A 15787-nucleotide genomic window follows, 5' to 3' on the forward strand; every position below is an offset into this window, starting at 1 on the left:
TATTATTAAATAAATAAAATCGGTCACTGAAAAAAAAAAAGAAAAGAAAACCGAAGAAAGCTGAATCTCAATGTAGAAGTGAAGAAAGCTGGGAAGTAACCCATGTTAGTCTACCAGATACCTCAGGCAATGAGGACGAAGAAGGGGTGAAAAATAATCAAGATTGGATGGAAATCTTTAAAAAGCCTATAGGCTCCCAGATTTCCTTTCTTGCTTCATGCAGCCAGAACTTTGAAGAAAATAAAACAAAGAGTCTGTGGAAAAGAAAAAAAAACAGACAAATGGGAGGGCAGATTATTATACAGAGAACAAGAGGATTATATATTAAATGCTGAAACTGAAGAGAGCCTATGCCCTCCAGGAAGGAGATTGGGAAATGCTTCTGTAGGGATTCTGACTAGTCCAAGGGGAAAAGCTTAACACTTCTGATATCAGGGGTTCCCCCAAGGACACGGCCCACCAAGGTAACCCTACAGTGAGCACCATAATCTCAAACTCAGAGCTTTCAGTTTTTTTAGTGCCCCATGTTTAAATATTAGTGCATCCAGGGATCACCAGACTCCTAAGGAAGACCTCTAACATGAACAATAAAGACCAAAACAAACAAACAGGAAAAAGCAACCTGGAGAAAACAGACTCTAAGCAAGCAATTGAGGGGGTAGGAAGATGAGGTAACTGGGTGCTGGACATTAAGGATGTCATGTGATGTAATGAGCACTGGGTATTTTATAAGACTGATGAATCCCTGACCTCTACCTCTGAAACCAATAATACATTATATGTTAATTAATTGAATTTAATTTTTTTTTAAAAAGGGATAAAAATAAATAAATTTTGGGCTGAAGCTCATGGTCTCCACTCTGTGACCCCACGTGTCCCTAATGTAAAGCCCCAGGTGGGGTTGGAGAGCCCATGTTTGTAGAAGGTCCACATCGCTTTATGTATTTTCATCTTTTTACCTGCTCCGGAATCCACATGTAATGGTACCAGAGCGATGGGCTGCTTTGGAACTCTGGGAAGACGTAGGCAAAAAACTACAAAGAAAAATCATAAAGCTCAGATCTCATCTTGGGTAACCCTCCTTCCCGTCTCTGATGCTCCCTGACAACGTTCCTGACCGAGAGTAAGCCAGTCTTACACTTGGACCTCCGCGACGACAAAGAGATTCTGCCTCCCGGTGACAATACCAGTAACAACGGCTAGTGAACTTGAGCGAGTGCTGCCCGTGTGCCTGGCGCTGTTCTCAGCCCTCTGCATGTATTGACTGACTCACGGCAAGTCAGCTCGTTCCAAATTTGGACAGCTCTGTCAGCAGAAAGTCCAGACAGGACTCCCCAGTTTCCCTCCGATCCTCACGAGGTTTCTTATCTGAGGGGGAATGAGGATTTTCACATCAGAACGGTTGCCCATGGAGACGACAGGGGAAGACAGGGTTGGTGTGCATTGTGCTTACCACCGTAAGCCCGCTCTCTCCCAGGCTCTGAAGCCATAGCAGTAGTAATAGTAATAGTTAACATTTAGTGCAGCACGTGCTCCCTTTACATGCATTTGCCTCATTTAATCCACATAACAACCCTGGTTTTCTACAGATGAGCAGACTGACGCTTTGGAAAGGTTACGTAACTATCCGAAGGCCTCGGAGCTGGTTGCCAGCATTCCAGCTCAGGCTGTCTGGCCAGGGGCTGAGCTGTTAGCCAAACCCGTCTGTACAAGTTTTCAAAGTTAATGTGTTTCTGAGAAGAGTGTGCTAGAAAAATCGCTGAACACAGTGAGAAGGCTGGGGCTGTGCTCCTCCTTCTGCTACCTTTCTGTGGGTCTGAGCAAACTGCTCTCCCCATTTCCTTAAGTGTGAAACAGAGCAGTATCGGATGATCCCTAAAGCCAGGCCTCACTCTGATAATCTGGGTTCTAAACTATAGGTGTCTACAATCCTTTCCCATCTGGAATGTGTCCTAGGGCCTCTAGTTAACATATGGAGATTAGGAGAAGGGATACGTGAATGAATGAATGAATGAATGAATGAATGATCAAATGAAGTAGAATTTAGCGTTTTGCTTTGCAGAAGGCCGTTCCTGGTCAACTGATCCTAGAGTCCAAAAAAAAAAAAAAAAAAAAAAATCAGTGTCCTGATCTCACTCTTTGGTTTCACCTGCTTTTCACCAGTCGGCTTCAAATCTTGGGGGATAAATAAAGCTTGCCTCAACCGCAGGGCTTTCTCTTAAGGCCCAGCTGTAGGCTAGAAGCAGAAAGTGAATATGCACAGAGTGGCCAATTAGTTCACTGACTGCCCTCATGACCTCTGACTCCTGCTGGGCCACCCCATCCATTAGCTGTCCTCTTCCCCTCCACCCTTCCCTCTCCCAGTTTGAGCCGTTGTCGGGCCATTCTCTTTCAGCAAAAAAACATGCTCAGGCATTCAGCCAGCCCTTTCCACATGCTGTTCCTTTGTCTTCCTCCCTCTGTTGCCCTTGTTGCTAACCTGGTCACCACTCCTTGACCCTAGGCTGGGCTCTCACGTCCTGGTGGTGGGGAGGGGCAGTACGGCAAGGCAGGGCTTGCTGGGAGGAAGAGGGCAAGCTCTTGATTTTCCTTTTCGCTTGGATTTCATTCCACACGCTTGAGTTTTAATCCTATTCCTCCTCGCAAAGAAAGTCCCTGTAATGCTTTCCGTGGGACGAGGATTTCTTTCAAAGGCAAGTGTTTTGAAGATTTCTGTCAGTTGGGAAGTCAGCAGTGTGTTCCTTTGAGATGTTGGCTATTTTTCTATGAGGTTGGGGGGAATATATATATATACACACACACAATTTCTGTGTATCATATATATAGTTGATTAAGACAGGAAAGGCTAGTTAAAGATTATGGGTGTGTGAATACCTACTTGTGAGATAAGGTAAAGCAGTCATCAAAAGAGGAAAATGAGCTACTTTTATTGCGCTTGAGAAAAGCCTTCTAAGTGTAAATTGCATCTGCTAATTCTTTAGAATTCTAGCTCAGAGAGCAAGGGAGCTGGTGGTGAGTTTATTAGAAAAGGCCAAGTTTGGGGCAGTCAGACCCATTGCATTTAAATCCAGATCCTGCCACTTGTCACCTGGGTGACTTGGTAAAAGTAGCGGCTTCCAGTTTTCTGAGAGCATCCCATATGCCAATCACTTTACATCCATCATCTTCTTTAATTCCCAGAATATAAGCAGGGAGGCAGATGTTATAAGCCACCATCATCTTCATTGTGCAAATAAAGAAATGCAGGCTGAGAAAAATGAAATTATTTATTCAGGGTTGCATGACTCGCAGATGGCGGGAAAGGAAGGTGAGAGAGCAGCACCACGCTTCCTCCCGGTTATGATGGAGCTAAATTATTCAAGCTGTATGAGCTTTGGTTTCCCCACCTGTGAAGCACCTGGCACTCATGACTAACAGCTCCTGAACGCTTCTTAGTATATTCCGGGCGCTTTTCTAAATACAGGCATACCGTATCTCGTTTCATCGTCACCAAGTTCTAAACATAGAAACTACTTTTATTCCCATTTTATAGAGGAGGAAACTGAGGCTTAGAGAGACAGAGAAACTAATCCAGATGGCACACGGCTAATAAGTCGTGGGGCTGGGATTCTATCTTGAGCCCATTTGGCTCCAGGCCCAGGCTCTTTCTACTTTCTGCCCCAGGACGGTTGCCTCCAAAAGGCCTGCTGACGAAGATATGATGTGACGAAGAATGTGAGGAAGGAGGAAACTAATTCCAACCGAGAGGAACACGGACGGCTTTATGGAGAATGTAGAGGAGAATCGCTGGATGGAAATCCACTTTAATGCCGGTAAGGCTCAGAAATCTGTGCGTTTCATAAAGCGAGGCACACCCTAATTACGTCCCGGTGTTTATGCTGAAGGGGTGGACAGAGTCCTTGCCTTAGGCATGTCTAGTAAGTACTAAGGCAGGTCCTGTATCTTATTCATCTCGGTACTACTTCCCCCCCACCTTCCTCCTCCCACCCCAGCAGTGTCTAGGGTGGGACCTTGCAGTACAGTACACACTTGCTCGCTGGAGATTTCCCTGTCCCTGTCATTCATTCCCTAAGGGAATAAATGAATAATCTCAGGAAGGATTTGGTTGGGGGTAAGTGGCCTTCCTGGTTTGGGGGATGCTGCCGCCCCGCAGTGGGAAGACCCTGTCCCTCTTCTCTTTCTCCCTGCAGCTCCTCTGACAAGAGGCCCACAGGCTGAATGATAGGGGCCCACTGCACTAGAGATGATTTATGGTTCTTTGTTATACAAACCCTTTCACATTCCACCCCATCCTCTTTTTGCAACCAATTCATCATGACATTTAAATGAAGCTTTGGATAGGGAACTATGGCTCACAGTCCTGAAGACAATTGTTGAAGACACCTGAACGACAATAGGTCTAGCATTCAGATCTGTAAAAGATGCCTTCTCCATTGGATTATCTTAGATTTCCCTGCTTTTCCCAAGGACCCAGGGAAATGCCTTTATTTCTATCCTAAAGAATCCCAGATACTCAGTCTGAGCAGTGAAAAGAAAGGGGCGACATGCAGTTGACTGGCTATGGAAGGCAATGCTCCGTAATTTCCCCATAATTAGAATAACAGAGGCCCCCGGGAAGATCTCAGTCTCAGAATAACTTTGCAAAGATGCTTCAGAGTTGTTTTCCTCAATGCTCTGGGAACCCCAGGTTTGTTGAGTCAATCTGCCGTCAAAATGATGATGGCCAAGTAAAGCGAAACTTTCTTGGTTCTTCATGTTACTAATACACGCTGATGTCACACTAATCAAAGTAAACCCTTTATCATGGCTATAGGAGTAAACTAGCAGTGAGCATTTCCCTCGTCTGTCATTAAGCCTGTGTCAATCACATCACCCGTGGGATACCATATGCTGGCATTATTTTGACTACGTCAGCACAGTCAGTAGAATTGAGAGTTAAATTCCTGAGCAAAAACCACATACACAAAGTTTAATACAGAATCATTGTAAAAATGGGTATTTTTAATTTTTTGATTGTTGTATATCATCACCTAATTGTGAAAAGAACTATGATGGTTAGAGACTAACATGCCTTACGTGAGTTTTTATAACCCAAATAAGTAGATGATGCCTTCTAATTTCTTACTGTGTGATGGTAAACTCTCTCTGTGCCTCATTTTCCCTTTGTACACAATTAGGAGATGAATGTTTTGCTTCCTGTCCTCCTCAAGACGAAACTCAAAATGCAATGTGAACAAGATATTTTCTAAAATAACGTGTTCAAAAAAGTTAGAGGACATGTTAAGTTCAGGGAACCACCTCATACTTTAAATGCACCAAGGAATGTCAGGGTGCCTGGGTGGCTCAGTTGGTTAAGTGTCTGACTCTTGATTTTGGCTCAGGTCATGATCTCAGGGCTGTGAGATCAAACCCCTCCGTCAGCTTAAGATTCTCTCTCTCTCCCTGTGCACCATCCTCTTTCCCTCTCTTAAAAAAAATGCACCAAGGAGTCTCAAATAATATTCTTTTGTAAAACAAACAAGCCCCTCATATACTGGTTTGGAACATTCAAATTTTCAATAATAAATTTGCTTAAAACAGAAGAAGTTCACCTAAACTTGCAAAGTTCCTAGAGTTCACCCTATGCACTTGGTGGTATAAAGCATTTTTTAAATATGTATATCAGCTGAAAATATATTATCAGCTGAAGTGTTTATCAAGGACTGCCCTTGCTTCCCACTCCTTAAATGCAATGATTCACCTTTGACTTATAAGGTGTAACATTTCATTTTTCATTCCAGATGATTGTGTTTCTGTTTTGTCATCTGCAAAATAGGAGTCTATCCCAAAGCAATTAGACAAAACAAAATAAGAGACATACATTTAAAAGATACATGGAGGGGCACCTGGGTGGCTCATCCAGTTAAGTGTCTGCCTTTGGCTCAGGTCATGATCCCAGGATCCTAGAATCAAGCCCCATGTCAGTCTCAGCAGGGAGTTTGCTTGTCCCTCTCCCTCCACCCCTCCCTCTGCTCGTTCTTGCTCTCTCCCAAATAAATAAATAATCTTTTTAAAAATTTAAAAATAAAAAATAAAAGATACATGGAAACAAAGAAACAAATAAAAGATACATGGAGAGCAAGATTTTTAAAATGCTAACTTTTGGGGCACCTGGGTAGCTCAGTTGGTTAAGCATCCAACTCTTGATTTTGGCTTGGGTCATGATCTCAGGGTCCTGAGATTAAGCCCTGTGTCGGGCTTCAAGCTCAGCACAGAGTCTGCTTCTCTCCCCGTCTCTCTCCCGCTGCCCCCACCTTGCTCACACATGCTCTCTCTCTCTCTCTCAAATAAATAAACACTTTAAAAAATATATAAATAAATGAATGAATAAAAATCCTTTTTATGCAATTTGTTAACATTCACACAAATTAAGTAATATCAAATATGACAATCTGAGTTTTATTTTTCCTCAAGAGTTTTGTATCTCAAACTGAAATAATTCTGTGTTAGATCCACAGTTCTCAAACTGGGTCCTGAGGCACCACAGAGCGCCATAGCAGCAAGTCTATGGGGCAACATAGAATATTTTATTTATTTATTTATTTTTATTCTTTTAATTCCAATATAGTTAACATACAGTGTTATATTTTTTAAGGTGTACAATATAGAAATTCAGTAATTCCATAGATTAGCCAGTGCTCATCACGACAAGTGCACTCCTTAATCCCCATCACCCATTTCACCCATCCCCCACCCACCTCCGCTCTGGTAATCTTCAGTTTGTTCTCTATAGTTAAGAGGCTGTTTCTTGGTTTCTCTCTCTCTCTCTCTTTTTTTTCCCTTTGCTTCTTTGTTTTCTTTCTTAAATTCCACATATGAGTGAAATCATATGGTATTTATCTTTCTCTGACTGACTTATTTCACTTAGCATTATATTCTCTAGCTCCGTCCATGTGGTTGCAAATGTCAAGATTTCATTCTTTTTATGGCTGAATAACATTCCATTATATATATATATCCCATCATCTTTATCCGTTCTCCATTCATCCATCAATGGACATTTGAGCTGCTCCCATACTTCTGCTATTGTAAATAATGCTCCTATAAACATAGAGATGTATGTATCTCTTTGAATTAATGTTTCTTTTATTATGATGATGTTATGTTAGTCACCATACAGTACATCCTTAGTTTTTGATGAAATGTTCCATGATTCATTTTTTGTGTATAATACCCAGTGCTCCATGCAATACGTGCCCTCTTTAATACCCATCACCGGGCTAGCCCATCCCCCCACCCCCCTCCCCTCTAAAACCCTCAGTTTGTTTCCCTGAGTCCATAGTCTTTCATGGTTCACCTCCCCTTCTGTTATCCTCCCTTCATTTTCCCCTTCCCTCTCCTACTGATCTCCCTGCTATTTCTTATGTTCCATAAATGAGTGAAACCATATGATAATGGCCTTTCTCTGCTTGACTTATTTCACTTAGCATAATCTCCTCCAGTTCCATCTGTGTTGGTGCAAATGTTGGGTAATCGTTCTTTCTGATGGCTGAGTAATATTCAATTGTATATATGGACCACAGCTTCTTTATCCATTTATCTGTTGAAGGGCATCTCGGCTCCTTCCACAGTTTGGCTATTGTGGACATTGCTGCTGTGAACATTGGGGTGCATGTGCCCCTTCTTTTTCACTACATCTGTATCTTTGGGGTAAATACCCAGTAGTGCAATTGCTGGGTCATAGGGTAGCTCTATTTTTAACTTTTTGAGGGAACTCCACACTGTTTTCCAAAGTGGCTGCACCAACTTGCATTCCCACCAACAGTGTAAGAGAGTTCCCCTTTCTCCACATCCTCTCCAAATGTTTTTGTATTTTGGGCGTAAATACTCAGTAGTGTGATTACAGGATTTTAGGGTAGGCAATTCTATTTTAATTTTTTGAGGAACCCCCATACTACTTTCCACAGTGGCTGCATCAATTTGCATTCCCACCAACAGTGCAAGAGGGTTCCTTTTTCTCCACATCCTCACCCACACTTGTTTCTTGTGTTTTTGATTTTAGCCATTCTGACAGGTGTGAGTTGATATCTCACTGTGGTTTTGATTTGCATTTCCCTGATGATGAGTGATGTTGAACATTTTTTCATGTGTCTGTTGGCCATGTGGATATCTTCTTTGGAGAAATGTCTATTCATGCCTTCTGCCCATTTTTTAATTGGATTATTTGTTTTGGGGGTGTTGAGTTGAATAAGTTCTTTATATATTTTAGATACTAATCTTTAATTGGATATGTCATTTGCAAATATCTTCTTCCATTCCATAGGTTGCCTTTTAGTTTTGTTGACTGTTTCCTTCACTGTGCAGAAGTTTTTTATTTTGATGTAGTCCTAATAGTTTATTTTTGCTTTTATTTCCCTTGCCTCAGGAGACATACCTAGAAAAAATGTTGCTACGGCCAATATCAGAGACATTGCTGCCTATGTTCTCTTCTAGGATTTTTATGGTTTCAGGTCTCACATGTAGGTCTTTAATCCATTTTGAGTTTATTTTTGTGCATGGTGAAAGAAAGTGGCCTAGTTCCATTCTTTCGCATGCAGCTGATCAGTTTTCCCAACACCATTTGTGGAAGAGACTGTCTTTTCCCTTTGGATATTCTTTCCCGCTTTGTCAGAGATTAATTGATTATATAATTGTGGGTTTATTTCTGAGTTTTCTTTTTTTTTCTTTTTTCTTTTTTTTTTTTTAAAGATTTTATTTATTTATTCGACAGAGATAGAGACAGCCAGTGAGAGAGGGAACACAAGCAGGGGGAGTGGGAGAGGAAGAAGCAGGCACATAGCAGAGGAGCCTGATGTGGGGCTCGATCCCATAACGCCGGGATCACGCCCTGAGCTGAAGGCAGATGCTTAACCGCTGTGCCACCCAGGCGCCCCTAAGCTTTTCTGAGTTTTCTATTCCATTCCATTGATCTATGTGTCTATTTTTGTGCCAGCACCATACTGTTCTGATTATTACAGCTTTGTAATATAACTTGAAGTCTGGAATTGTGATACCTCTGGCTTTGCATTGCTTTTTCAAAATAGCTTTAGCTATTCAGGGTCTTTTGTGGTTCCATACAAATTTTAGGATTGTTTATTCTAGTTCTGTGAAAAGTGCATTGTTATTTTGACAGGGATTACGTTAAATTTGTAGATTGCTTTTGGTACTATAGACATTTTAACAATATGTGTTCTTCCAATCCATGAGCATGGAATAGCTTTCCATTTCTTTGCATCATCTTCAGTTTTTTTCACCAATGTTTTATAGTTTTCAGAACACAGGTCTTTCACCTCTTTGGTTAGGTTTATTCCTAGGTATCTTATTATTTTTGGTGCAAGCGTAAATGGGATTTTTTCTCAATTTCTCTTTCTGTTGCTTCATTATTAGTGTATAGAAATGCAGCAGATTTCTGTATATCGATTTTATATCCTATGACTTTACTGAATTCACTTATCAGTTCTAGTAGCTTTTTGGTGGAGTCTTTCAGGGTTTTCTATGTATAGTATCATGTCATCTGCAAATAGTGGAAGTTTTACTTCTTCCTTACCAGTTTGGATGCCTTATATTTCTTTTTGCTCTCTGATTGCTGTGGCTAGGACTTCTAGTACTATGTTGAATAACAGTGGTGAGAGTGGACATCCTTGTCTTATTCCTGATGTTAGGGGGAAATCTCTCAGTTTTTCCCCACTGAGTGTGATACTTACTGGGGTTTTTTAAGATTTAATTTATTTGACAGAGACAGAGAAAGAGAGCACAAGCAGGGGGGCAGCAGGCAGAGGGAGAGGGAGAAGCAGGCTCCCCACTGAGCAGGGAGCCCAATGTGGGGCTCGATCCCATGACCTGAGCCAAAGGCAGTTGCTTAATTGACTGAGCCACCCAGGCGCCCCAATAAATAAATCTTTAAAAAAAAAAAAAGAAATTATGTGAACTTCTTTTTTTTTTAAAGGAAGTTTAAAAAAGGGGCGCCCAGCTGGCTCAGTCAGTAGAGCCTGTGACTCCTGATCTCGGGGTTGTAAATTCAAGCCCCATGTTGGGTGTAGAGATTACTTAAAAATGTGGCACAGCGGTTAAGCGTCTGCCTTCGGCTCAGGGCGTGATCCCGGCGTTATGGGATCGAGCCCCACATCAGGCTCCTCCACTGGGAGCCTGCTTCTTCCTCTCCCACTCCCCCTGCTTGTGTTCCCTCTCTCGCTGGCTGTCTCTATCTCTGTCAAATAAATAAATAAAATCTTAAAAAAATAATAAAATAAAATTTAAAAAAAAATTATGTGACCCTCTAGTATGAGGTAGATCATGGTTTCAATGATGTCATATCTTTGCAAAGCTGGGTTTCCTGCAGTTGCCCTGATGAAATCAAGTGCCGCATGAGTATCAGTATGGAGGTGGAAATGAGTGTGGCCGTGTCTAATCTGAGCTCTGAAGTTGTGCAAACCCAACAGGCTCACACATTCCATTAGCAAGTAATCTGACTATTTAAAAATGAAATAAGAATACTATTTGCTCTTCCAGTTTCTATTTTTAATGGCTACTAAATTGTGAAATCATAAATATATGTTAAGATATTTGGATCTAACAGGTCACCTGGGTCCTCAGTTGGTTGAATATCCAACTGTTGATTTCAGCTCAGGTCATAATCTCAGGGTCCTGAGATCAAGCCCCACATCAGGCACCTTACTGAGCATGGAGCTTGCTTAAGATTCTCTCTCTCTCTCTCCCTCTACCCATTCCCCTGCTCACACATGCTCTCTCTCAAAAAAAAAAAAAAAAGATATTTGGATCTAACAACTTATGAATGGGATTATTAAGTATTTCTTTTGGTGTGAGTTACCATGAAAAAATTACTGAGACATTAAGACCACAGTTAAGAAAGTGTGAGAACCTTGATTTTCTCAATTGTAAACTGAGTCTAATAACAGTGTCTGATACACAGGGTTGCAGTGAGATTAAAAGAATAAATATATGAACAATATTTAGAATAGTATCTGGAGGGGGTGCCAGGCTGGCTTAGTTGGTAGAGCATGTGGCTCTTGATATCAGGGTCATGAATTCAAACCCTGATGTGGGGCTCGATCCCACAACGCCGGGATCACGCCCTGAGCCGAAGGCAGACGCTTAACCGCTGTGCCACCCAGGCGCCCCTCTTTTTTTCTTTCTTTCTTTCTTTCTTTCTTTCTTTCTTTCTTTCTTTCTTTCTTTCTTTCTCTTGCTTTTCTTTTCTTTTCCTTTTTTGTTTTAGTTCACATCTTTTCATTTATTATTAGCACTTAAAAACAAGGAGGATTGGGGCACCGGGGTGGCTCTGTCGGTTAAGCACCTGCCTTCTGCTCAGGTCATGATCTCAGGGTCCCGGGATTGAGCCCCACATCAGGCTCCCTGCTCGGTAGGGAGTCTGCCTCTCCCTCTCCCTCTGCCCCCGCTTGTGCTCTCTCTCAAATAAATAAATAAAATCTTAAAAAAAAAAAACACAAGCAGGGGCGCCTGGGTGGCGCAGTCGTTAAGCGTCTGCCTTCGGCTCAGGGCGTGATCCCGGAGTCCTGGGATCGAGCCCCACGTCAGGCTCCTCTGCTGGGAGCCTGCTTCTTCCTCTCCCACTCCCCCTGCTTGTGTTCCCTCTCTCGCTGGCTCTCTCTCTGTCAAATAAATAAAATAGTATCTTTAAAAAACACACACACACAAAAACAAAAAACAAAAAAACATGCAGGCTTAAAACTTTACATCAAAAACTAGGGATGTACTGTATGGTGACTAACATAATATAATAAAAAATATTATTTAAAAAATAAAAAAAAGAACATGAATCAAACCAATGTTGATTCTCATATCACACCTAAATTCTATTTCCTGTGGAAAATAAGCCCCCAAATAAACATTGAACAGCAAATGAATTTTAAAAAAATCAATCAAACAAACAAAAAGAACAAGGAGGATTAATAGAAACAGGCAGAGAAACTGCTTTCTGTTTTCTCTCGAACGCACAAGGCATAACGAATAAGGCCCAAAGGGTCCCTCATTCCCACAAGTCTAGGATCACTCAGGCAGGCAGCCCTACACAAAGCTCAGTGAGGAAGGGTATAACCAGAAGCCACAAGTATATTTTTCTGTCACCTTTTCTTAGGTTATCAGTGCATTTCAAGAGTCTCTTGATTTCTTTGCAATGATTCCAAATCCCTAGAAGACAAATGGCCATTTGCAGCAAGAATGTGCTCCATGTGCCACGTTTCCACACCATGTCACTTTCTGCTTTTTCAACCTCAGAGCTTGCCAATGCAAGAAACTTGTCTCCAGGGGCACCTGGGTGGCACAGCGGTTAAGCATCTGCCTTCGGCTCAGGGCGTGATCCCGGCGTTACGGGATAGCCCCACATCAGGCTCCTCTGCTATGAGCCTGCTTCTTCCTCTCCCACTCCCCCTGCTTGTGTTCCCACTCTCACTGGCTGTCTCTATCTCTGTGAATAAATAAATAAAATCTTTAAAAAAAAAAAAAAAAGAAACTTGTCTCCAGAGCCAAGGTCTGTAGAGACTTTCTCAAACTGGCTGAGTAGAGCACCTGCATTTGCTGACAAGAAGGCCTCGTCATCCGCAGTCAGCTTCTCTCCAAGTGTCCTGAGAGCTGTTAGTATCTACACTTTCTGTTGAGTATAGAGGCCTCTTTCCAGCTTTCCCACCATGAGATCTCTATCCATCTCTGCTAACCTTGTCCGAAGCTGACCTGGTTGTTTCTTTGCAGGTAATCTGATCACCTCCAGGGTTTGAAAGGCCTGGCTGATAGCTGCCTGGTTAGCTAGTTGCACTCAACTTAGCTCATCTACCAAAGTCATATTTCCAGGCATAGTTTTTTCAGTGAATCATTAAATTCACTTAGTTGCTCCAGAGTTTCCTTTTTGGTTTCTTCATAGTCATCTGTAACAAGTCCCTCTCTGGATTCCTCCAAGTCCTGTAATTGCTGCATTAGTCTATCCAACTGTTCTAAATTCCGCTTTAATTTGCTTGTCTCTGTCTTTCCTTTGGAAGGCATTTTGCTCACTTGTCTCTCAGTACTTTGAACTCTGCACAGTGTTGACCAGTCCCAAAATGCATGAACCTCCAACTGTTGAAGTTTCAAGTGTCATAAGCCCGAGGAAAGTGAAATTGTTCAGCAGGACTACAGGAGGCTCAAAGTTCAGACCACTGGGAGGTGCAATTGGCTCCTCAGGCCCTCGGGGTCCCCTCTTCCCAGGACAGTTCTTTTCCGTGATCTTATATTTATTTCCATGTAATAGGGAAAAAATAGCATCAGTCATATGAAGACTTTATAACTGCTGTAATAATCGTAAGTTTCTATTTAAATTTACTATCTGGGAGGAGAACAGAAATTAATCCGTTTCTTTATTGTTCAATTTCTTTGATTTTTAGGTCTCCTGGGATTGAAATCTTCATCCAACTGTTTTTGTTGTTGTTGTTGTTGTTGTTGTTGTTGTTTTTTAACAGCTAGAAACAGAATTTGTCCCTGGTACGTAACAGGGAGTTTTGAAAATTCCTATCAAAAACTCTTTTCCAACAGGCTTACATCTTTTCAAAAACAAAATATTTTTAGGAACGCCTGGCTGGCTCAGTCAGTAGAGCATGCGACTCTTGATCTCGGGGTTGTGAGTTCGAGCCCCACGTTAGGTGTAGGTAGAGGCTACTTAAAAAAATAATAAAATCTTTAAAAAATATTTTTTAACAATTTTGTTCAAGGAAACATCTAATAAGGTTTTTGACCTCCCACCACTCCCTTCTCCCCAAATGATGGCTTCCCATAAGCTATTCTTCTAAGAAGGCAGGCAGAATTAACTCGCTCTACATTGATGAGAGTTTTTGTCTTGCTGTAGCTTAGGAAATTCCTTGGAAGTCCTTTAATTACCATTTCTTTTTAATTTTTAATTTTTATATAATTTGAAACTTACAGAAAAGGTGTAAAAACAGTACAAAAATATTCCTGTCTACCTCTCACCAAGATTTCCCAGATTTACCACTATAAAATTTAATACTTTTCTCTTTGTAATTAATAAATATCTTGTGAGAACATACTTTGTGACAATGTAAATATCCTGTTTCTCATCCAAATTTCACCCACTAGCTTGACCATCCATTAATGATTCAATTATTACTATGATGGTTGCCAAATAGTGATTTTCTAATCCCATCAATCCTTCTACATTTATTAGCTGACATTCTACTGTAAAGACTTACTTTCCCTTCTCCCACTTTTCTTATTTATTTATATGTTTACATATTTTTATTTTATTCTATGGGTTAAAATACATTGCTGTCATTTTTTATTTTTATGCTTAATTGTCCCAGATTTGGCTGGTAGGAGACCTTTCAGTATGGCTCTTTATCATTTGGATATGTCCCACTATTCTTTGAGCTCTTTCTAACTTAGTAGCTTAATATGAGGCATAATATAAGGTTCATCTTATTCTTTCCCAGCTCTAGCTCTGGAATCAGCCAATTCTCCAAGGATCCCTGGTTCCTTTCAGTAGCAAATGGAATTTAGAAACCATGACCTGGGTCCTAGGTGTGCTTATTGCTCCTGGGGTATCATTGCTTCTGAGCTTTCTCAGTGGACAGAGCTAAAAAATTATATACATATATACACACATCCATATTTATCTATTATTAAAAGCCATGAGTTCATCTCTCTTGTCCAATTCTAATCCAGTACTATAGGATATATCCTACTCGTCTCTCTTTCCCTATTTGTAACTCTTTTCTCTCAGTGAGAAATTTAAATCCCATTGTCCATAATATTTTTACTTATTTACCCAATCCCAGAATACACAGAAAGTTTAGAATTGCTACCAAAAACAAACAAAACAAAGACAAAAGCCCATAATTGTTAGGTTTATAGTTCATTTTTTCTTTAGTCTGAGAGTATATAGTTTTTAAAAAATTATATTTTCAAGTTATTTGGCTTGAGTTAGTTCCCCTTCCCTGCATTTCAGTGTGACTGTATTAGTCTTTGAAACTTAGGTTGATTTGTTCATATTCTGTTTTTAGGATTTTCTCCTATTTGTGTGTGTATATGTGTTTCTTTTTTTAAATATATGAATGATTAACATGGCTCTAAAAGACAGAACCATACAAAAAGTAATATTTAGAAAAAACTTCACTCTCCATCTTCTGCTCAGTACCCAACCCCCCTCACACTTTCAACCACATTCCCACCCACCTCCTGTAAATAACCAGTCTCATTAGTCTCTGGTTTATTTTTCCTATTTTCCTTTTTGGTAAAAAATCAAGCACATGGGGGCGCCTGGGTGGCTCAGTCGTTAAGCATCTGCCTTCGGCTCAGGGTGTGATCCCGGAGTCCTGGGATGGAGCCCCCCGTCAGGCTCCTCTGCTGGGAGCCTGCTTCTTCCTCTCCCACTCCCCTGCTTGTGTTCCCTCTCTTGCTGGCTGTCTCTCTGTCAAATAAATAAATAAATAAATAAATCTTAAAAAAAAAATCAAGCACATGCCTATTTTCTCACTTCCCTTTTTTTTCTTACACAAAGTTAGCATAATGTTCTTTTGTTCTTTGCTTTTTTCATTAAACAGTATATCCCTGGAAATCATTCCGTATCAGTTTGCCCACATCTACCTCATTCTTTCTTACAGATGTATAGTTGCTCTACTATGTGCTTGTACCATAGTTTATTCAACCACTCCCTTCTATATTGGCATTTAGATGGTCTCCAATATTTTTCAAATACAAACAATGCAGCAATAATTGACCTTGTGCACATGTATTTCCATATTGTTGGAAG

The 15787-nt window shown here is 40.9% G+C and overlaps 1 pseudogene; it reads right to left on the reverse strand.

The window, feature by feature from the left end:
• Positions 1-1279: 1279 nt before the first annotated feature.
• On the reverse strand, positions 1280-13032 carry LOC100474065 (annotated as a pseudogene).
• Positions 13033-15787: the final 2755 nt, after the last annotated feature.

The sequence above is a fragment of the Ailuropoda melanoleuca genome, chromosome 13 (assembly GCF_002007445.2).
Source record: "Ailuropoda melanoleuca isolate Jingjing chromosome 13, ASM200744v2, whole genome shotgun sequence".
In the NCBI taxonomy this organism is placed as follows: Eukaryota; Metazoa; Chordata; class Mammalia; order Carnivora; family Ursidae; genus Ailuropoda; species Ailuropoda melanoleuca.